Consider the following 23,496-nt stretch of genomic DNA (forward strand, 5'->3'; position numbering starts at 1 on the left):
TCATAGAGATTTTCATGCTTTTGAGATTGTGTCTTATACTTAGTTTTTAAAACAAGGAGAATATTTGTAAAAGCTTTTTATAGTCATGTGATCAAGTTTATATTTTATAATACTCTTATTGATATTAAGTTCATATTCATTTAGATTTCCTTAGTTTGAATTTCACTGTCTTTTATTGTTCCATTTGTATTTTCTTCTATTCATTTGTCTATCTAATTTTGAAACATGGCAAGATGGTTTTGATTTCATAATACAATGTTAATTCTAGGAGTATTGTGCTCCCATATTCTGAGTTGTTTGTTTTTGTTATTTTTTCTCAACTGATTATTTGATCAAACTCTTTAAAGCATTTCCCTGGCAAATTGGTTGCCATGGCAAGTGTAAATTGATTCTAGAAGTATTATTTTTGATAAGCATATTCCAAAAAAAAAAAAAAAAGAGGGGAACATTTGTAAAAGTTTTCTTTTTTCAAAAAAAAAAAGTTCTTTGAGATTCTGTTGTGCTTTAACTTGTATTTAAGTATGTTCTGATTTTTCACAAAAGTAATTGTATACTAAGTAAAAAAAAAGGGTATTATTTGAAATTGTTGCATAATTATATATTATATTTTGAGTCAAGATGTATTCACATTTTTTGCAATCATTTATTATCCTCAATTTTAAATCCATATGAGACTTGGATTATGGGAACTTATCATTTAAGACATTAATTGCCTTTATTCTGAGTTATCAGATGCCAGTTGGCCAAGATGCCATCCAATCACAAGAGGAATACATGCAAGAGCAGACACTGAACTGTCACATGAGGGGAGACATGCATGAAGTCAAGGTATGGCCGAGGGAACGGCTTTTGACAAATGTTGAGGTTGGATTCTCTTGGTTTAATATTTTATTCTCTTTTTCCCCACAATATTGTACAGATGGCTGGAAGTATTCATCCCACCCATCTCACTTCTACACCTGGCTTCTATGCTCCCTCCTATATGCCTGATGCCATGGACATCTCAATCCCATGCATCTGATTAAGTCTGACTCAGTTTCTTCCAATATGTTTGGTGGCATGGACATATATTCCATCCACCTATTTTAAGCCTGGCATACTGTATGGGCAGTACATATTGCTCAAGTGTGGGAATGCTCATATCCCATCATTTCTCTGTTCTTTTATGGTAACCCCCATAATTATCTCAGGTGTCATGATAAATAACAGTGTTGAATTTGGCCTTGACATCTGTTACTAATTATATTAGATTTTAAAATTTCTCATAATGGCATGAGGATAATTAGGCAGATGATGCAAAAAGTGATGAAACAGATAAAAATTATTTTTAATAATTAATATTGCAGCAATTGTCTTCTCAATTACCCTCCATAAGGGGGGGACTATAGTAATATTATAATTTTAAAGAATGTTTCAATTTTTGTTTTATTATATGTTTCATGTGTAACAACTAAGATTCTGTATTCCCTTAGACATGTTTTTGAGAACTTTCATTGTTTGATTTTATTATTGACAAAGCTATTTTAAAGTTGTGTTAAGCTCAATTTTGTAGGAAATTTCCTGGCTGATTACCAGCATCCACACATCAACCCCTGAAAAGACTTCCATTCTACGACTACACCTAGAGGACATCTGAGAAAAGACTTTCAGAGACTTTAAATGAACAGTTTTGTTTTGTTGTTGTTTTTTTTTTCTCTTTTCTCTTTCTGTTATAATATACACCATCTGTAACGTGTATTCTCTGCAGAGGCCCTCCCTTTGCAAGACTAATGTCAAAGCGTCGGTTCATGAGGACAAAAAAAAAATCGCCCCTCTGGACAAAACTTTCCTCTCTTCCTTTTCTATATTGTTGTTCACATATTATTAGTTAGCAATAGTTATTATATTGTTTTTACTGTTCCGTCAAGGAAACATTTTGTTTCTTGAGGAACAACAGGGGGGACTGTAACGATTGGAATGACGCCACCTGCTGGATACTTACTGTAGAAGAGTTCTGCCCATGAAGCAAAGGTCTTTGAGGGCAAGACCAGGCTTCAGGAAGTGACGCGGACTAGTGGGAGGAGGAAGGAAGAGACTGGCGCTCGGTCTCACTCTCTTTCCTCTGGACTCTGGCGGAGAAGGGAGCTAGAAATGTGCTCTCCCTTTAATAGATAGGAATCTAGGCCTTTTTCTCTCTCTTTACCAAATTCTTATTCTCCTTAATAAATGCTTAAAAGTCTAACTCTTGCTAAAGCTTATAATTTATTGGCGACCACTCATTAGATATTTTAGACAGTTTAGCTAGAATTTTAGCCTTAACACATACAAAGCTTCCCAGGTTTTTCTGAAACCGTCCCTTTCATCATCTTTGACTGCACAATAGTTTTCCACCATATTCATATGCCATAACTTGTTCATCCACTCCCTAATTGATGGTCATGTCCTCATTTTCTAATCCTTTGCCCCCATAAAAAGAGCTGCTATAAATATTTTAACACATATAGGCCCTTTTTTCCCTTTCTTTTATCTTTTTTGGGTACAGACCTAGTGGTATCACTGGGTCAAATAATTTGCAGTTTAATAATTCACAAATTTTTGGCATAGTTCCAAACTGCTTTCCAGAATAGTTGAACAGTTCATAGCTCCACAAACAGTGAATTAACTTACTTCTTTTCCCACTGTTTTTCTAGCCCCAACCTTTCCTCCCATTGTTTATTTTTTTAATTGATTCACTTTATATCCTTGACCTTCTGTTCCTCTAGATGAATTTTGTTACTTTTTTTTAGCTATATAATCTTTTGGTAATTTGATTGCTATGGCACTGAATAAGTAACAAGTTGGGTAGTACTATCATTTTTATTATGTTGGAACAGCCTGTCCGTGAGTATTTAATATCTTTCCAATTATTTAAATCTTACTAGTTTATCCCTATTATAGATAATGCTTGTATTGGTTTTAGGTAGCTACCATTTATCATTTTAAGAAAAGTTCCCTTTATTCCTATGCATTAATGCACTGTTGGTAGAGCTGTAAATTAATCCAACCATTCTGTAGAGCAATCTGGAACTATGTCCAAAGGGCTATAAAATCATTCATACACTTTGACCTAGCAATGCCACCAGTAGGTCTATATTCAAAAAGAAATCAAGAACAAAAAGGTAAAGGACCTATATATACAAAAAAATATTTATAGCAGGTCTTTTCTGGTGGCAAAGAAATGGAGATTGAGGGCATGCCTATAAACTGGGGAATAGCTGAACAAATTGTGGTATGTAATTATGATAGAATATTATTGGGCTGCCAGTGCCATCTTGGAACTCACTTTTGGTCTGGACCGATGGTCTGTTGGTGAGAGCTCTCCTCATTAGAACATGTGACATTTAAAATTATATGTGGTTACCTTATTTCTGTCCCAAATTTGAGGAAAATTTGCTGGGGTTTCTAATATATGTTACTTATAAATTAGAAGCTTTAGCACCAGTTTTGGGGCATTAAGCATTTTTATTTTGAATAAAAGTATTTTATTATTTCCAGTTAAATGTAGAGATAATTTTCAACATTTGTTTTTATAATATTTCCAATTTCAAATTTTTCTCCCTCACTCCCCCCCTCCCCTAGACAGCAGGTAACCTGGTGTAGGTGTATATATATATATATATAATAACATCAAACATATATATAATATATATCATATGATATATATAATATATATCAAACATAATATATATATAATAACATCAAACATATTTCTGCATTAGTCATGTTATAAGAGAATCAGAGCAAAAAGGAAAAACCTCAAAAAAGAAAAACAACAGCACCAAAGACAAGAGATAGCATTGTTCAGTCAGTATCCATATTCCACATTTTTTTTCTTTTTTCCTGGATTTGGAGATCCCCTTCCATCATGAGTCCCCTGGAACTCTCCTATACCATTGCATTGGTGAGAAGAATCTAGTTGATCACAGTTGATCAACAATGTTGATGATACTGTGTACAATGTTCTTCTGGTTCTGCTCATCTCACTCATTATCAGTTCATGCAAGTCCTTCCAGGTTTCTCTGAACTCCTGCTCATTGTTTCTTTCTTTTTTTTTTTTTAGTGAGGCAATTGGGGTCAAGTGACTTGCCCAGGGTCACACAGCCAGTAAATGTTAAGTGTCTGAGGCCTGATCTGAACTCAGGTACTCCTGACTCCAGGGCCAGTGCTTTATCCACTGCGCCACCTAGCCACCCCTTGCTCATTGTTTCTTACAGCACAATAGAATTCCATTACATTCATATACCACAACTTGTTCAGCCACTCCCCAGTTGATGGGCAGCCCCTCAATTTCCAATTCCTTGCCACCACAAAAAGAGCAGCTATAAATATTTTTATACATGTGGGTCCTTTTCCCTTTTTTATGATTTCTTTGGGAAAAAGACCCAAAAGTGGTATTGCTGGGTCAAAGGGTATGCATAGGCATTAAGCATTTATTAAAGCATACCAAATATTAGTAAAGAGAGAACATTTGGCTCAGGAAGCTAAGAAAAAGCCTATCTAGCCTAGAGCTCAGCCTGGCCTGCTTCTCCCTCCAAGTCTTCCTCCACAAGGGTGTCTGAGAGCCTGAGTGTAGAAGCTTCCTCTGGGTCCTAAGGAGAGGTGGCCCTTCCACACTGTTCAAAGCTAATTGGCTAACATCATTCAAATCTACTGGTTTACTGGACTTGAGGGTGGTCCATGAGCACAACATGCTGAGGTCAGAGCTCAGAGAACACACCCTCTGAGGGCCAGGCCTTCAGGTAGCTGTGGTTTCAATTAAGCTAACTTTAAGTGAGTTAATCAGCAAAGTCAATCCAATCAATCCTAATATCCCCTTTCAGCAGGGGCCTCTGAGCCTCCCAAAACCCATTATTTTCTCACAAACAGAACCTGTGACAGTGCAGTGTGGCCTTTGAACCAACTTCCAAAAAATGCATTCCAGGCAAGAGTCATTCATACAAAATCACTTGTACTACCTACTTTGTGGAGGGTGTTAATATGAATATATGGATCATCTAGACTTGATGGAGGTACTATATTATCCAAAAGTATTTTTTTATGGCACCCTGGATTAATAGGAGCAAAATGCCCTTTGCTCAAAGACTTCAAAGAGAACCAGACAGTTCCTATTTACTTTCCCCAAGAGAATAAACACACTCACATTCACTATCTTCTATCCACAGGAAGAGAAACTTCCTTGTCTCTTATAATACCTGTTCCTGTTAAACTGATTTGTATTGTTTAACTGATTTGCATTTGTAATGGGTTGATCTATATCATGCCAATTAAGTTATTTTGTAACCTGTGAGCCAACAAAACTTTATATACCCTCAGAAAGAGGGAGTCTTCAAGATTCTCCCTCTTAGGAGGGAAGTCTCCACATGATCATGTTGTGTGTTGTATTTCTTCCTGGGACAAACAAAATATTAAATTGATATTATCTGTTTTGTAAGAGGACAGATTATCATGTTCTCTGATGTGGTTTTGGTAGGAGATTTTATAAGATATTATAATTTCTCTGATCTGTTTACTAATTTTGTAGGAGAAATTAAACATTATTTCTCTGATCTGTTTGTAGGAGACAGGCAGATACAAAAACTATATTTTTATATTCGACAAGGGTAAACATCAAAGGAAAGAGGAATTAGTGCCACCTCATTCTAATTGATAAGCTCAGAAAGGAAATCTTCCTGACACATCCGCAGGAATTTTTCTTTCTTCTCTGAAGCGCAGTGTAGGTAATTTTGCAAACTTTAAAGAGCAAGAATGTCCCAAAGAGGGGATAGGAAAAGTGACTGCCTCCCCTCACTCTTCTGCAGATGTGAGAGGTATAAGGGGGTGTAATATTGCCTAAAATTTCAAATGTTTCCCTAAGCATTGACTGTTTTGGTTAATGGTTTTCATTTTCTTCTTTTTTCAGTGTTTTAAAATATTGTTTGTTTTTTTCTTCTTTTTTGTTTAAGTGAGGCAATTGGGGTTAAGTGACTTGTCCAGGGTCACACAGATAGTAAGTGTCAAATGTCTGAGGCTGGATTTGAACTGAGGTCCTCCTGAATCCAGGACCAGTGCTCTTTCCACTGCACCACCTAGCTGCCCCTAAAATATTGTTTCTTATAAACCATGTGAGTTTCTCTATGTAGGAGTAACACCAAGAGAAATATTGACAATTCCTATATAAAAAAAGGTGTAAATAAAAAGTTTGCTTTTTAGAAAAACAATATCATTTTAATAATCCAAGAAAGTAGCAATGGGTCTGTGAACCAAATAAGTAGCTTTTCTGTATGTAGAGAAAAAGGATTAAATGCCTGAGATGTTACTGAGGTCAAAGTGACAAGATCTGCTAACTAATGTGATGATATAGAAAAGTGAGGAAGAAAGTAGTGGCAGGACAGAGCCAAGATGGGAGAGGAAAGACAGTGACTTGCCTGAGCTCTCCCCAAGACTCCTGCAAAGACCTTCAAATAATGTCACAAGACAATTCCTGGAGCAGCAGAACCCAGAAAAAGACAGGGTGAAGTAATTTTCCAGCCAAAGACAACTTAGAAGGTTGGTAGGAAAGGTCTGTGGTACTGAGATGAGAGTGGAATGCAGTCCAGCCCAGCTGGCACCAGCCCCAGTAAACCTGGAGTAGGCCTCAGGAGCCTTTGAAGCAGCAGCAGCAGCAGCAGCAGCAGCTGCTGCTGCTTCTGCATGTCTTAGCTCAAAGATTGTTAGGGGGTCAAACAATTGGCCAGAAGGAAATGATAGGGATTTCTTTGCTAGCACTGAGGCAGGACACTTGTTGTGCCCCTACTTCCATCCTGGTCCAAGTCTTGGGTGGCAGTCCCAGGCCAGGGAGGAGCAGAAGCACACTGTGGCCACAGTGGAGTGAAACTTTGTTCATAGTTCCAGGACACAAAAGCAGGCCTGTGGCTGCTTGCAGACCAGAGCACAGGCCAGGAGAGTAGTAAACATACCTCTCCTTAAATCATGCTACCTTGGAAGAACTGAAAATTTACAAATCCCTAGAAGTATCCCTGAAAACAGCTGCAAAAACAAGCCCCCTGAAGCTTGGGACACTACTCCCTCCACCCTGGAAGTAGTCCCCCACTTTAACAAAGAGTGAAAAGTCAAGAAAGAGGTTGGGAAAATGAGCAAAGAGAAAAACATTCTGACCATAGAAAGTTTCTATGGTGACAAGGAAGATCAAAATATACCCTCAGAAGAAGATAACAAAGTCAAAGCTCCTACATGCAAAGCTTCCAAAAAATATGAATTGGCCTCAGGCCATAGAAATGATTTTGAAAATAAAGTAAGAGACATAAGAGGAAAAGATGGAAAGAGGAATGAGAGTGATGCAAGAAAGTCATGAAAAAAAGTCAACAGCTTGGTAAAGGAGACCCAAAAAATTACTGAAGAAAATAACACCTTTAAAAAGAGGCTAGGCCAAATGGTAAAAGAGATACAAAAAGCCAATGAGGAAAAGAATACCTTGAAAAGCCAAAGTGGGCAAATGGAAAAGGAGGTGCAAAAGCTCTCTGAAGAAAATGACTCCTTAAAAGTTAGGATTGAGCAAATGGAAGCTAACGACTTTCTGAGAAATCAAGAAATAAGAAAGAAAACCAAAGAATGGAAAAACAGAAGGCAATATGAAATAACTCACTGGGGAAAAAAAAACTGACCTGGAAAATATCCAGTAATTATGAAAATTCCTGGGGGCAGCTAGGTGGTGCAGTGGATAGGGCACCTGCCTTGGATTCAGAAGGACCTGAGTTCAAATCCGGCCTCAGACACTTAACACTTACTAGCTGTGTGATCCTGGGCAAGTCACTTAACCCCAATTGCCTCACCAAAAAAAAAAAAAAAAAAAAAAAAGAAGAAGAAGAAGAAAAGAAAAGAGAAAAGAAAAAAAGAAAATTACTGGACCACCCTTAAAGCCATGATCAAAAAAAGAACCTGAACATCATCTTCCAAGACATTGTCAGGGAAAATTGCCCTGATATTTTAAAACAAGAAAGTAAAATGGGAATTGAAAGAATCCACTATAATCACCTCCTCAAAGACATTCCAAAATGAAGATTCCCGGCAATATATATGTATATATATAAAATCATAAAAGTATTTTATTATTTTCCAGTTACATGCAAAGATAGTTTTCAGTATTTGTTTTCATGAGATTTTTAGTTCCAAATTTTTCTCCCCCATACCCAAAACAGAAAGCAATGTGATATAGGCTATATATGCACAATCACATTAAACATACTTCTGCATTACTCATGTTGTAAAAGAAGAATCAGAACACAAGGGAAAAACCTCAAAATGGGGGGGGGGGAAATCAGCAAAAAGTAGAAAGTGTGGTTAAATCTGCATTCAGAATCCATAGTTCTTTTTTCTGGATGTGGAGAGCATTTTCCATCATGAATTTATTGGAATTGTTGTGGATCATTGAATTACTAAGAGGAGCCAAGTCTATCACAGTTGATCATCACATAGTGTTGCTGTTACTGTGTACAATGTACTCCTGGTTCTGCTAACTTCATTCAGCAAATGTCAACTTAAGTCTTTCCAGGTTTCTCTGAAATCTGCCTGCTCATCATTTCTTACAGCATTATATTATTCCATTACATTCTTATACCACAACTTGTTCAGCCATTTCCCAATTGATAGGCATTCACTCTATATCCAGTTCTTTGCCAACAAAAAGAGAGCTGCTATCAATACTTTTGTACATGTGGGTCCTTTCCCCTTTGCTATGATCTCTTTGGGATACAGACCCAGAAGTGGTATTACTGGGTTAAAGGGCATGGACAGTCCAATAGCCCTTTGGGCATAGTTCCAAATTGTTCTCCAGAATGGTTATATCAGTTTACAACTCCACCAACAACGCATTAGTGTTCCAATTTTTCTACAGCTTCTCCAACATTTATTATTTTCCTTTTTGGTCATGATTACACATTTAAAATATGACATTTTTATTATGTCTCAAGCTCTTCAAGATTTCTGAAGTACTCAATGCTAAATCATGTTTGGAAATAGACCTAGTAGTGATATTGCTGGGTCAAAGGGTTAGGCTGTTTAATAATTCTTTGGCCATAATTGCTCTCCAGTGTGAATTCTCTGGTATAAAGAGTGTCTCTGTGTAAAAGTCTTTCCACATGAATTACATTCACAAGGTTTTTCTCCAGTGTGGATATTTTGATGTACATTAAGACCAGATCTCCTTATAAAACCGTTTCCATATTTATTACATTCATAAGGTTTCTCTCCAGTGTGAATTCTCTCATGTTCAGCAATGCTCTTCCTCCATTCAAAAGTTTTCCCACAATGATTACATATTTAAGGTTTTTCTCCACTGTGGCTTCTCTGATGGACAGCAAGATAAGAGCTATATCTGAAAGACTTCCCACACAGACTACATTCATAAGGTTTCTCTCCAGTGTGGATCCTCTGATGTATATCAACACTCTTCCTCCATTTGAAAGTTCTCCCACAGTGATTACATTTATAAGGTTTCTCTCCACTGTGGCTTTTCTGATGCACATTAAGACTAGACCTCTGTGTAAAAGCCTTTCCACATTGATTACATTCATAAGGTTTCTCTCCAGTGTGGATTCTCTGATGGGCAGCAAGACTGTAGATGGATTTTAAAACCTTTCCACATTGATCACATTCATAAGGTTCAGTGTGGCTTCTCTGATGGACATTAAGACTAGACCTCTGTGTAAAAGCCTTTCCACATTGATTACATTCATAAGGTTTCTCTCCAGTGTGGATTCTCTGATGGGCAGCAAGACTGTAGATGGATTTCAAAGACTTTCCACATTGATTACATTCATAAGGTTTCTCTCCAGTGTGACTTCTCTGATGAACATTAAGACCAGACCTATGTGTAAAAGCCTTTCCACATTGATTACATTCATAAGGTTTCTCTCCAGTGTGGCTTCTCTGATGCACATTAAGACCAGACCTCTGAGTAAAAGCCTTTCCACACTGAATACATTCAAAAGGTTTCACTCCAGTATGGAGTCTCTGATGGGCAGCAAGATTGGAGCTTCTGCTAAAGGCCTTCCCACATTGATTACATTCATATGGTTTCTCTCCAATGTGGATTCTCTGATGTAAATTAAGCCTACACTTCTCTATAAAAGCCTTTCCACACTGATTACATTCATAAGGTTTTTCTCCAGTATGGAGTCTCTGGTGGAGAGCAAGATTGGAGTTCCTGCTAAAGGCCTTCCCACATTGACTACATTCATATGGCTTCTCTCCAATGTGGATTCTCTGATGTAAATTAAGCCTAGACCTCTTTACAAAAGCCTTTCCACACTGATTACATTCATAAGGTTTCTCTCCAGTATGGAGTTTCTGGTGGGCAGCAAGATTGGAGCTCACTGTAAAAGTCTTCCCACACTGATTACATTTATATGGTTTTTCTCCAGTGTGGATTCTCTGATGTAAATTAAGCATAGACCTCTGTGTAAAAGCCTTTTCACATTGATTACATCCATAAGGTTTCTCTCCAGTGTGGCTTCTCTGATGTACATTAAGACCAGACCTTTCAGTAAAAGCTTTTCCACACTGATTACATTCAAAAGGTTTCACTCCATTATGGATTCTCTGATGGGCAGCAAGATTGGAGCTTCTGCTAAAAGTCTTCCCACATTGATTACATTCATATGGTTTCTCGCCAATGTGGATTCTCTGATGTAAATTAAGCCTACACCTCTCTATAAAAGCTTTTCCACACTGATTACATTCATAAGGTTTCTCTCCAGTATGGAGTCTCTGGTGGGCAGCAAAATTGGAGTTTACTGTAAAAGTCTTCCCACATTGATTACATTCATATGGCTTCTCTCCAATGTGGATTCTCTGATGTAAATTAAGCCTAGACCTCTTTATAAAAGCCTTTCCACACTGATTACATTCATAAGGTTTCTCTATAGTATGGAGTCTCAGATGGGCAGCAAGATTGGATCTTACTGTAAAAGTCTTCCCACATTGATTACATTCATATGGTTTCTCGCCAATGTGCATCCTCTCATGTAACTTAAGCCTAGACCTCTTTATAAAAACCTTTCCACACTGATTACAGTCATAATGTTTCTCTCCAGTATGGAGTCTCTGGTGGGCAGCAAGACTAGAGCTTACTGTAAAAGTCTTCCCACACTGATTACATTCATAAGGTTTCTCTCCAGTGTGGATTCTCTGATGGGCAGCAAGACTGTAGATAGATTTTAAAGACTTTCCACATTGGTTACATCCATAAGGTTTCTCCCCACTGTGGCTTCTCTGATGCACATTAAGAGTAGACTTCTGTGTAAAAGCCTTTCCACATTGATTACATTCATAAGGTTTCTCTCCACTGTGGATTCTCTGATGCACATTAAGACCAGACCTCTCAGTAAAAGCCTTTCCACACTGATTACATTCATAAGGTTTTACTCCAGTGTGGAGTCTTTGATGGGCAGCAAGATTGGAGCTCCTGCTAAAGGCCTTCCCACATTGATTACATTCATAAGGTTTCTCTCCAATGTGGATTCTCTGATGTAAATTAAGCCTACACTTCTCTATAAAAGCCTTTCCACACTGATTACATTCATAAGGTTTCTCTCCAGTATGGAGTCTCTGATGGGCAGCAAGATTGGAGTTCCTGCTAAAAGTTTTTCCACATTGATTACATTCAAATGGTTTCTCTCCAGTATGGAGTCTCTGATGGTTAACAAGACGGGACCTCCATGTGAAACTCTTTCCACACTGATTACATTTAAAAGCTTTTTCTCCAGTGTATGGAACATATTTCTTATTTGTAGCACATATTTCTCTCCAAGGGAGGTCACAGGGACCATCACTCCTGAAACTTTGCTTGTGAGTTTTTTCCACAGGAAGGCTTTCTTCTGAACAACTTTCATTCATTTCAAGTCTGAGCTCTCCTTCTGAAAGAAACAAACAACAAAACAAATATACACTGACACTATACACACACACACACACACACACACACAAATATTCCTTTCCCTCCACTAGCAGAACAGAAACTCATTTACATTCTGTATCCCCAGGCAAACAAATAAAAAAATCTCCAAACTTACATGGGCAGAACCAATGATTTTTAAATGTCATTAGCTCATATCCTAGAGAAGATTTAATTTACAAAGAACTTCACCCACAATCACACTGGATCCTCACAACAAACTTGTGACACATGTAGGGCTGGAGTTCTCATTCTATTCACAACTCAGGCCATGGACTCAGAATGGTTAACCTTAACTTAACCCAAATCCCAGCAGCTGAGAATAGAATATAAACCCTATGACTGGGAATGCTTTGCCCACAGTACTGGACAGACTGCTTACACTTTCAATCTTTCCATTCTTCTTTCCCTTTCATTGTTTGAACCTTCAATCTTTTCTTCATAAATAATGTGCCATTTGGTGCACATTTACTAAATATGCAAATTATTTCATGATCTATCCTACATGTAAACATAATGAAATTTCACTGGTGATAACTCTCAATCTTCTGTTGTAGGATTTGAAATCACATGAAGAAGATCAACACTTGTTTTTGTATTTACCTGAAGCATAAGAGATTTTGTTCTGGCTTGTTACTTTTTTTGGGAAGGTCCTTACTTAATTGGTTTTTAAAAAACTATCTTTAAATGCCTCTGCTCAATAAAATAAAATCAAAATCTTTGAAATAAATACAATCTAAAAAAATGTATCTCATATGGGAATTTGAGTTCATTATCCTTAGGTAAGGAAGTGGAAAGGATGCTTCACTATTGGTCTTCTTGTATCCCTTTGCATTTAGTGGTTCATACTATGAGTGAGATTTTTCCCACCCCTTAGATATAAGTAATTTAACTATGGTCATAATCAGTATATGGGCTAAGTATTGTGATTTTAAATGTTTTGATATTCTTTAGTGGTTAATGATAATGGAGTAAGTGAGACAGATATTGGTAGAACTGACGTACATGCAATATCGTAAACTCGTGTGGATAACTGGAACCAACCTCTCCATTCCAATTGTGGTTAGGCATCTACAGTCAGCTTAAAGATCAAACACTAAAAATGGCACCTCCTGAGCATTAGAGAAAGAATGAATGGGACAAGAACTGTTCCAAATGGAACTAAAGCTGTGGCAAAAACCTATATTAGGCTAGAACTTCCAGGGTGTGCTAGGAACATGAAGATCTACAACATATGCAATATACTGCAAATTTCTGGCCCTAGGAACATCTGTTGAATTTCTCTCACATACATGTACCATGTGAACTTATGCGCGTGAACCACTGGAATTTTTCGAATGGACTGTATGGTAGGAGACTACTGGCTTTATTTTTTAAAAATTTGTTTATTAATTTTTTTTTTTTTTGCAGGGCAATGGGGGTTAAGTGACTTGCCCAGGGTCACACAGCTAGTGTCAAGTGTCTGAGGCTGGATTTGAACTCAGGTCCTCCTGACTCCAGGGCCAGTGCTCTATCTACTGTGCCACCTAGCTGCCCCGACTACTAGCTTTTAATACCCTTGAATCCTGAGATTCTGGGTCATTCAGGTCCTAGAACCGCCTGAGACTGGCTTTATTGTAAGACAGGCCCTCTCTCAATAAACCTATTTCTATGGCTTGGAGATTTTGTTTCTTCATTTCTTAGTCTGACTCTGGGACTTAGAATTTTTAGGGACAATGCCCTTGAAGGACTGAGACAACAGTCCAAAGGACTGAGCTAAAAATTGTCAATGGCACCTCAAGCAGTAAATAATTGCTCAATTTGGCTACAAAGATATTTATCCTCTGGGACAATAAGCATATGCATGTTTCAACCATAACAGGATTCTTTCTGCAGATTTCCAACTGTCATGGCCAGGTATATATTGCTTTGGGGATCATGCAATGATTTCATCAAACCTGTAATCATAAGATCAAGATATCACTTGAGTTTGCATTCTTGCATTGGAGATAACTAGCTCATTGGAAATTATGGTAGCCAAACTTATAGTGTAGAGGCTCCCGTAAAACCATCATGGACCAACACAACCATTCTACCAAAGGTGATGTTAAATCGTCCTCATTGCTGATCCAAGGTTTTCTGATCTGAACCCATTCTCTACTTACATCCTTCTATCTGGCATCTTCTCAAAGAAATGGCTATCAACATGGCTTAGCTGTTCAATAGAATTTCTCTGAGAATGTAGGCAGTTTTCCAGTGGTAGAACAAAGAAAGTTGTTTCTAAGGAAATTCTATTTTTACAAAGGTGATTTTTAAAACAAGCACTGTTTGAAGAACTAATGCACTGTTGGTGGAGCTATGAACTGGTCCAACCATTCTGGAGAGCAATTTGTAACCATTCTCAAAAACTGTGCATACCCTTTGACCCAGTAATACCACTACTAGGTCTATGGTCCAAAGAGATCATAAGAAAAGGAAAAGGATACACATGTACAAAACTATTTATAGATGCTCTCTTTCTGGTAGCCAAGAATTGGAAATTGAAGGGATGCCCATCAACTAAGGAAAGGCTAAACAAGTTGTGGTATATAATTGTAATGGAATACTGTTGTGCTGTAAGAAATGACAAGCAGATGGATTTCAGAAAAACCTGGAAAAAGACTTACATGAACTGATGCTGAGTAAAATGAGCAGAGCCAAGAGAACATTGTACAGTATCAACAATACTGGTGTGATGATCAACTGTGAAAGACTTAACTCTTCTCAGCAATAAGATGATCCAAGATAATGCCAAAAGACTTAGGGTAGAAAATACTCTCCACATTCAGAAAAAGAACTGCGGAATCTGTTGCAGGTTGAAGTGGGCTCTTTTTAGGTTTGTTGTTGTCTTTTTGGTATTTATTGTTCTAGCTTATTCTTTCTTGCGTCTTTTTCCCCTTCTGTTCTGATCTTCTCATACAACAAAACCAATGTGGATATATGTTTAACATGACTGTAATTTATAACCTATATCAGATTTTTTGCTGGCCTCAGGAGGGGGGAGGGAAGAGAGGAACTGAAAAAACTGAAAAAATGTCTTTACATGTAATTAGACAAATTAAAAATAAAATAAAATAAACATTGTTTAAAAAAACAGTAATAGATGCAACTGAATTTCAAGTACATTTATCATTTAATACACTACTTGTTATGAGCTACTAGAAAATGAAATATTTTTAATAGTAAGTAGCAACTTGCTAGAAAGCTAAAAAAAATGAATTTCCATCCCTCAGCAAGACCGCTTGTCCAAGCTTCCTTCCATTTTTCACTTCATACATTTATGAGCATTTTCACAGTATTCTGTTTAAAACGCAGAATTTCGTTGGTGATTCAGTGGACATAAGACTGGGCCTTGAGTCAGGAAGACCTAAGTTCCAAACCCACTTCAGAAATTTGCTAGTCCTGTAACTCTACATAAGTCATAGGACTTCTGTGTGCCTCAGTTTTTTCACTTGTAAAATGGGTATTACATTTAAAGTTCTGAGTTCCAAATTTTGTCCCTCCTTACTTCCCTCCCCTCCCCTCTCCCTGAAGTGGTAAGCAATCACATATAAGTTATACATGTCCAATTTATGTAAAGTATTACCATCTTAGTCATTTTGTATATAAGAAAACTTGAATAAAAAAATGAAAAAGTGAAAAATAGCACGCTTCCGTGCCTGTTCAGTCAATATCAGTTCTTTGTCTGGAGGTGGATAGTCTGCTTCATCATTAGTCCTGTGGGATGGGCTGGAATCACTGTATTTGCTGAGAATCGTTGTCATTCACAGTTCTTCATCAAACAGCATTGCTGTCACTGTGCACAATGTTCTCCTGGTTCTGCTTATTTCACTCTACATCAGCTCATACAAGTCTTTCCAGGTCTTTCTGAAATCATCCTGCTTGTCATTTCTTATAGAACAATAATGGTCCATCATCATCATATACCACAGCTTGTTAGTCATTCCCCAAGTGAGGGGCATTCCTTTGATGAGTACCACAAAGAGAGGTGCTATCAATGTTTTTGTACAAATGGGTCTTTTTCTCTTTTGGGGGATAGTAGAATCCTAGCAGTGGTATTGCTGGACCAAAGGGTATGCACAGTTCTATAGCCCCTTGGGCAGAGTTCCAAATTGCTCTCCAGAATGGTGGGATGAAATGCACATTACTAATAGCACCTAAGTCCTAGGTTTCTCATGAGGATAAAATGAGCCAATATTTATAAAGTACGTGGCACATAGTAAGTGCTTCATCCATGTTAGCTGCTCCTTTCATTTCATTTTGGCTCTATTCTCCCCAACTCTGTTCTCCTCAAATTGTTTTTACGCTCACTCCTCCCTTATTTCTCTGTTACATTAGATGTATTGACAATCAAAACCACTCTCTTCTCCCTAAATCAGCCAAGAGTGGGGTTGAATATCTGTTATTCCTTCTCACACCATCTCCATATTTGTAAACTAGATTCTGAGCTCCTTGACAGCAGGGACTATTTCTTGCCTTCCTTTGTATATTCCGGGCTTAGCACAGTGCCTGAATAGAAGGTGTTTAATCAGTGTTTCCTGATTCAATGATTGGGTCCCTGACTGATAGGAGGCCCTAGCCTCTACCTCAATCCCTGCATTCTGGTGTCTCTCCTAGTAGTTAAGTGCATGTTCAGGCATCAGCCATGTTTCTGTCTCTTTCTCATATCTAATCCCCTCTAAGTAGTCACCTTTCTCAGGTCCTTACACTGATGAAACCTGACCATATTCAATACTAACATTCTTCATTCAGGCCCCAGGCATCTCACTCCTGAGGTACTACTGCAAGAGCTGCTCCAGTTACCTCAAATGGCCCCCAAACCAGTCATTCCTACCCCCTCCCAGTCATCAAGTTCATCTTCGTAAAGCTCTCAGCTGACCATGCCACCACCTACTCAACCCCCTCCAGTGGCTCCCCAGCAAAAGGATCAAATATCAAATCCTCTTTAGGGCTGTGTGAGCACTTCTTCACCTACCCCTCTGCTACTCTTCCAGGATTCTGTCCCCCTCTTCTCCCCACCTCCCGTATATGCTATAATTCAGGGCTACAGGCCTCCTTTCTGTTCTGTGAACAGGACACTCATCCTCCCATCTCTGTAGGTTTTCTTCCCTCTCCATGTTGCTTAGAAGGCTCACTTGGTCTTTCCTGAAGCCCTAGCTAGAGCCCACCTTCCACAGTAATTTCCCATTCCAGGGGCACCTAGGTGGGACAGTGAATAAAGCACCCACCCTGGATTCAGGGGGACCTGAGTTCAAATTTGCCCTCAGACATTTGACACTTACTAGCTGTGTGACCCTGGGCAAGTCACTTAACACTCATTGCTCTGTCCCCCCTGAAAAAAAAATTATTGTGAAAAAGCCAAAAAACCCAAAATAAATAAAATAACTTCCCATTCCCCATAAATTTTAGGGCCTTCCCTCTCTTGACTGGCTTCAACTGATCTTGTCCATAGTGGGTTTCTACATAGTTGTAGGTATGTTGTCTGCCCCACCAGACTGGGAACTCCAGGAGAGCAGGGGATATCCCTTGCATCTCTTTATGTCCTGGGTGCTTAGCTCAGGGCCTGGCATGTAGCAAGCACTTAAGTTTTTTTTTTTTTGGACTTGAAGAAATTCTAAGTGAGAGCACACCTTGGGTAGCCTAATCCCCTTTTGCACCTTCAGGAGAATTTTATGCCCCCAAATTTCAAACAATAACTTCTTTTAGGATCAAAGATGAGCACTGATAGGGAGCTAAAAGGTCATGGAGTCCAACCCCCTCTTTTTTTTTTTCTTTTTTGGTGAGGCAACTGGGGTTAATTAACTTGCCCAGGGTCACACAGCTAGTTAAGTGTTAAGTATCTGAGGCCAGATTTGAACTCAGGTCCTCCTGAATCCGGGCCAGTGCTCTATCCACTGTGCCATCTAGCTGCCCCCCAACCCCCTCTTTTTACAGATCAGGAAAGTGAAGCTCAGTGATTAGCCCAGGAAGTGAATGCTAAGAAATATCTGAAAAAGAATCCCAAGGCAGGTCTTCCTGCCCTGAAATCTAGCATGTGTTCCACTACAACCCTTAGCAGTCTCCTGTCATCACAGTTCTCATATACCTGCTTTCACCTCACTCACCTGGATAGCAGAGCCTCTGGCCTTCTTGGTCCAGCATCCATGGTACTTCCCTTTGCTCAAAATAAGAGATCATATCTTCTCTGGGAACTGGAAGCCCTGGGCCAGGAAACCAGTTAACAATGAGGATGGAGAGAACCTTATATTCCAGTTCTCTTTAGGGAAAGGGGAGAGGGTCCAGAGCTGGTCCATTTGGAGAGTCACCCCTTTATGTTCACACGTGTGAGTCTGTACTCACCCATTAGTGCTTGTAATGCAAGGAACCCAAAGCAGGATGTGCTGGACAGCCTGTTCTAAGAAATAGCTCCTGTACCCCCATCCTATTAAGCTCTATTCTGAAAGAAACTCCAAACCCCCAAACTGCGTCAAAAGGGTTATTGGCTCAGGGCACCCTTGAGGCTGATAAAGAGGGACATTGGGAAAAGAAAATCTGGGCTTGGTGCATCTTCTCCGTAGAAGGATGGACTCATCCTGAAGAATCTATGAACTAGAAGTTAAGGGGAGCTGGCAGTACAATGGGGAGAGTCTTGGGACTAGAGGCAGGAAGGCCTGAATTTCTTTTTTTTTTTTTTACAAGGCTCTTTTCTCACAAGAACCTCGTGAGGTAGGTAGTATAAGCATTATTTATCCATTTATTTATTTATTCATTCATTCATTCGTTTGTTTATTTATTTATTCTCTTCTCATTTCTTTTTTTAAAAATAAAGTATTTTATTTTTTTCCCCCGTTCCATGTATATATAGTTCTCAACTTTTGTTTATACAAGCTTTCCAATTTTAGATTTTTCTCCCTCCCTCCCCTAGGAAGGCCTAAATTTCAATCCAGCCTCATACAGTAACTGCCTATGTGTCGCTTGATAAGTCATTTGACCTCTATTTGCCTCAGTTTTCCTCAACTCTCAAATGGAGATAATAATATCACCTAACTTTGAACATTACTGTGAAGATAAAGTGACATAACTTTTTAAAAATTTTATTTTTAATTTATTGAATAACTTTCTATAACATAGTATAATAAAAAAGATGTTTGCACATGAAACTGTAAATCTACTATGCACAACTTGCTATTCCTTTCAAATACACATCAAAATTCTCATATAAATTTTGTTCTTCCCTCCCACCCTCCAACCTATTAATGGCTAACACGAATAGGTGTGTGGGTACATATGTGTATCTGTGTCTGTGTGTGTATATGTGTCTATATTTGTGTATACATACATATATGTCAAATTATCTCATACACATTTCTATCGATCAGTTCTCTCTGGATGTAAATAGTACCTTTCTTCACATGCCATTTATAATTACTTATGTTATTTATAATAGTCAAAATGATTTATTCATTTAAAGTCTTTTTTAAAAAAAATAACATTTGAATGAATTTATTATTTATTTTGAGGATCCATTAGTTTTTGTTGGTTTGTTTATTTTTGTGGGGTAATTAGGGTTATGCGACTTGCTAAATGTCACACAGCTAGTAAGTATCAAGTGTCTGAGATTGGATTTGAACTCAGGTCCTCCTGAATCCAGGGCTGGTGCTTTATCCACTGTACCTTCTAGGTGCCCCTTCAAAGTCATTCTTTTTTTTTTTGGTGAGGCAGTTGGGGTTAAGTAACTTGCCCAGGGTCATGCAGCTAGTAAGTGTGAAGGAGGATTTGAACTCAGGTCCTCCTGACTCCAGGGCCAGTGCTCTATCCACTGCACCACCTAGCTGCCCCTCAAAGTCATTCTCTATTTTATTTTATTTCTTTTTTATTTTTTGGTGAGGCAATTGGGGTTAAGTGACTTGCCCAGGGTCACACAGCTAGTAAATGTTAAGCATCTGAGGCCACATTTGAACTCAGGTACTCCTAAATCCAGGGCCGGTGCTCTATCTACCGCACCACCTAGCTGCCTCCTCAAAGTCATTCTTAAAACAATTCTGCCATTACAATTCTGCACGTGGCACAGGCACAGCACCTGGCAAATCGTAGGTGAAAATAAATGCTTATTCCATTACCTTCCTCTCCCACCACCTGAGCTGGCATTTGAGGGCAACAGGAAGGAAGATTAAGGACAAACTTGCTATACTCGGGACAACTAGTGCTTTGAGCTACAGATTGATGGAGGTTAAAAAGAAGAGTACTCCCCATACTAGACCTGTTCCACAGAGAAAGGGGTGGCAAGGAAAAGCTGCCTGGGCAGTTTTCAGAGATTTGGCAGACAAAATTCATGTCCAGGTAGAGGTTCAACCAAATAACCCCTGGGATTAGTCCCACATCTAAGATTCTTCTACACTGACTGGATATTTGATCTGACACTAGCCAGAGTTGGTAAGAGACAGCTTCAGGGCCAACAAAGGAGACCCTGAGGTTCCTATCACACAATGCAAAGACATTTTGCAGAAAAACCCAAACAGCAGGAGGGCCCTGTGTGTTGGATCCAGGGGACCAGCATTTTTCCCCTTTCAGAAGTTCATGAATGCTCCCAACTTTGCACACTGGGGAATGAAGATGTTCCCTTGAATTGCAGACTCAGAGTTACCAGGGGAAGTGTCCTTACCCAGGGAGAGCAGGTTCCAGGCATTCTCCAGCATGATCTCCTTGTACAACTCCTTCTGAGGATGGTCCAAGAGGCCCCATTCCTCCTGGGTGAAGTCCACAGCCACATCCTTGAATGTTATTAACTCCTAAACCACCAAAAGTCATAGGATGTAGAGATGAAAGATGCTTCAGAATTAAATAGTCCAACTCTCATCAATTTATAGGAGGGAATTGAAGCACAGGTAAGGGATTTGCCCAAAGGTTGTAGCCTTAATGGTGGTCAGAGTCAGCTCTTGAAACCAGTCAGTAAGAGCCTGATTGAATTTTTTTTTTTTTTGGTGAGGCAATTGGGGTTAAGTGACTTGCCCAGGGTTACACAGCTAGTAAGTTTCAAGTGTCTGAGGCTGGATTTGAACTCAGATCCTCCTGCATCCAGGGCTGGTGATCTATCCACTGTGCCACCTGGCTGCCCTAGCCTGATTGAATTTTGAGGGAAGCATTTGATATAACCAGCAGGAATAAGGCTGGAAAATGCCTTTCTATGGAATGTGTGTCCCTTTGGAATCAGAAAGTAAGTTTGTGTTTTATTTGTGAAGTAGATGGTTCTGTGGAGGAGAATGAGGGAAGGCACCAAAGGGCCTGAAGTTCAAACGGATCACTCCTCCAGGGCCTGACTGACACTAAATGAGTAAAAAAACCCTATGAAAAACAACAATGAAAAAACTTTGACTACTGACATCTATTTCAGTAAAAGGAAATCTCAAGACACAAATATAGAGGAGGGTAGTAACAAAATGACTATAGGTGAACCTTCAAAGAGAAGTACAAATTGTTCTCAGACCTAAAATAAATTCCTGGAAGAGCTTAAAACGGACTTTGAAATTCCAATTAGAGAGGTTGAGGAAAGACAGTAAGGGATGCAGCTGAACCATGAAAAACAAATACAAAATAATAACATAAAAATATAAAAAATTACTGAGGAAAATGATTCCCTAAGGAACAGATTTGGCCAAATGGAAAAGTAATTACAAAAAGTAAATGAAGAAAATAAATCCTTAAAAATTAAAATTGAACAAATGGAAATTAGTGACTCTGTAAGACACCAAGATGCAGTAAAACAAAGTCAGAAAAGCAAAAAAATAGAGAAAAATGTAAAATTTCTCATTGAAAAAACAAGTGACCTAGAGAATAGATGCAGAAAAGATGACATAAGAATTATTGGACTATATGAAAGATATGACCAAAACAAAAGCCTGGACAATATCTTTCAAGAAATTATTGAGGAAAATTCCCCTGAAATATTAGAGCCAGACGGCCAAATAGATATTTAAAGAATCTACCTAACCAATTTCCCCCTTTACAATATGATCTTGGCATATAACTCTTTTTTATCTATTCTGTCTTCTCCTCCTCTTTTTCATGTATTGTAATGTCCCACAAAAGAAGCATTCTCCTTGAAGGCAGGATGTCACAAGACTCTATTCATAACAGCCTTCTCTTCATGGAGGATACTAAAAGGGGTTAACAGATAACCTAAGACTTCATCAATAGTAGTGTTGAAAATTAAATATAGTTTTTTTCTGCTGGTCTCCTATAAAAATAATACACAGATCAGAGAAATTAATTTTATAATATCTCCTACAAAAATTAATAATAATAAACAGAGACATGTCTGCACAGAACAAAAACATATCAGAGAACATAATGTCTCCTACAGTATAAACCAGATCAGAGTCAGACAGGAAAAACACAATACCAATTTGTTTTGTCCCAAGAAGAAATATAACATGATCCTGCTGGAGACCCTTCCAAAGAAGGGAGCTCAGGGGCTCCCTCTTTCTGAGGGTATGTAAGGCTCTTTTGTCCACTGGTTACAGAATGTTATCACTATCAATAGTATGATACAAATTCAACCCAGAAGCAAAAGCAGTTTGGACAATTTCAGTTATAACAAGTATGGAGGAAATACAGAAGCACCATGATAAGATGACAGGATTCCAAAATAGGGTTTGGCAAGGATGAGGACGCCCAGAGGTCCCCACAAGACACGGACTTACTGTCCTGGGGAAAGAAGTCACCAGGTAGGGACTTCTATCAGCTGGCTACCTGGGTTCAGTTTGGAGTTCAGTGGAAGAACATTTTGTTCCTAAAACCAGGAGCTTCTGTTTGGAACCTAACCTTTACAGGAACACCATTTAGTAATTCCAATGCCAGTAGGGTGCCTCCATGGACAGCAAGAAAGACAAGGAGAATGAGGAACAGGAGGATGATGGCACCAAACGTGAGAGTGTGAATGGTCCTTCCAAGTGCTTCAGGGAGGAGAGAAGAGCAAGTCATAGGCCTTTGTGCCCTGTGTCTTTAACCTAAAGGCCTGCTCACACAGGCAGGAATTTTGCTGGGATGGGTTTACAGAAAAACAACACTCCTTACTTAGAGAAGTACAGACTTCACCTTGCTCTGTGAACATAGCAGCATCCAGGGCCCATTGGTTCTGGAGCACTATCTCAGCAAGGTGAGGGAGTTTTTTTTTCTCTTGCATGCTGTATGAGAACTCAAGGGAAGATTCCCAAAGAGCTGTGATTCAACAATCACAACCAAGGCAGAAGTAGAAGCTACTCTGCATGCCAAGATGGTGGAGAGAGGCCAGGAAGTTGCCTGAGCTCTCCCATGTTTCCCTCAAAAACAACATTAAATCAAGCCTCTGACACAACCTTCTTACTTGAGATAATTTAGAAGACTTCAGGAAAGGTCTGTCTCACTTGGGCGAAAGGGGAGGGTGGCTCAGCACAGCTCGACACAGAGGCAGCTCGGCATGGCTGAGAGCAATAAGAAGCTGTGCCCCAGGAACAGACTTTGACTTTATAAGTATCATACAATATTGCCATCACTATGCAAAATGTTCTCTTGGT

General features: G+C 38.8%; 1 protein-coding gene and 1 pseudogene across 1 annotated transcript in view; both read right to left on the reverse strand.

Annotated features, from left to right (window-relative positions):
* The window catches only part of LOC122754383 (tRNA (uracil(54)-C(5))-methyltransferase homolog), a 37,562-nt gene that overhangs the window by 10,238 nt on the left and 3,828 nt on the right, over positions 1-23,496 (reverse strand). The gene's annotated exons all lie outside the window — the stretch shown is intronic.
* LOC122754386 overlaps positions 8,806-23,496 on the reverse strand; it is a 52,736-nt pseudogene continuing 38,045 nt past the window's right edge.

Source organism: Dromiciops gliroides, chromosome 4 (assembly GCF_019393635.1).
Source record: "Dromiciops gliroides isolate mDroGli1 chromosome 4, mDroGli1.pri, whole genome shotgun sequence".
NCBI classification, from domain to species: Eukaryota; Metazoa; Chordata; class Mammalia; order Microbiotheria; family Microbiotheriidae; genus Dromiciops; species Dromiciops gliroides.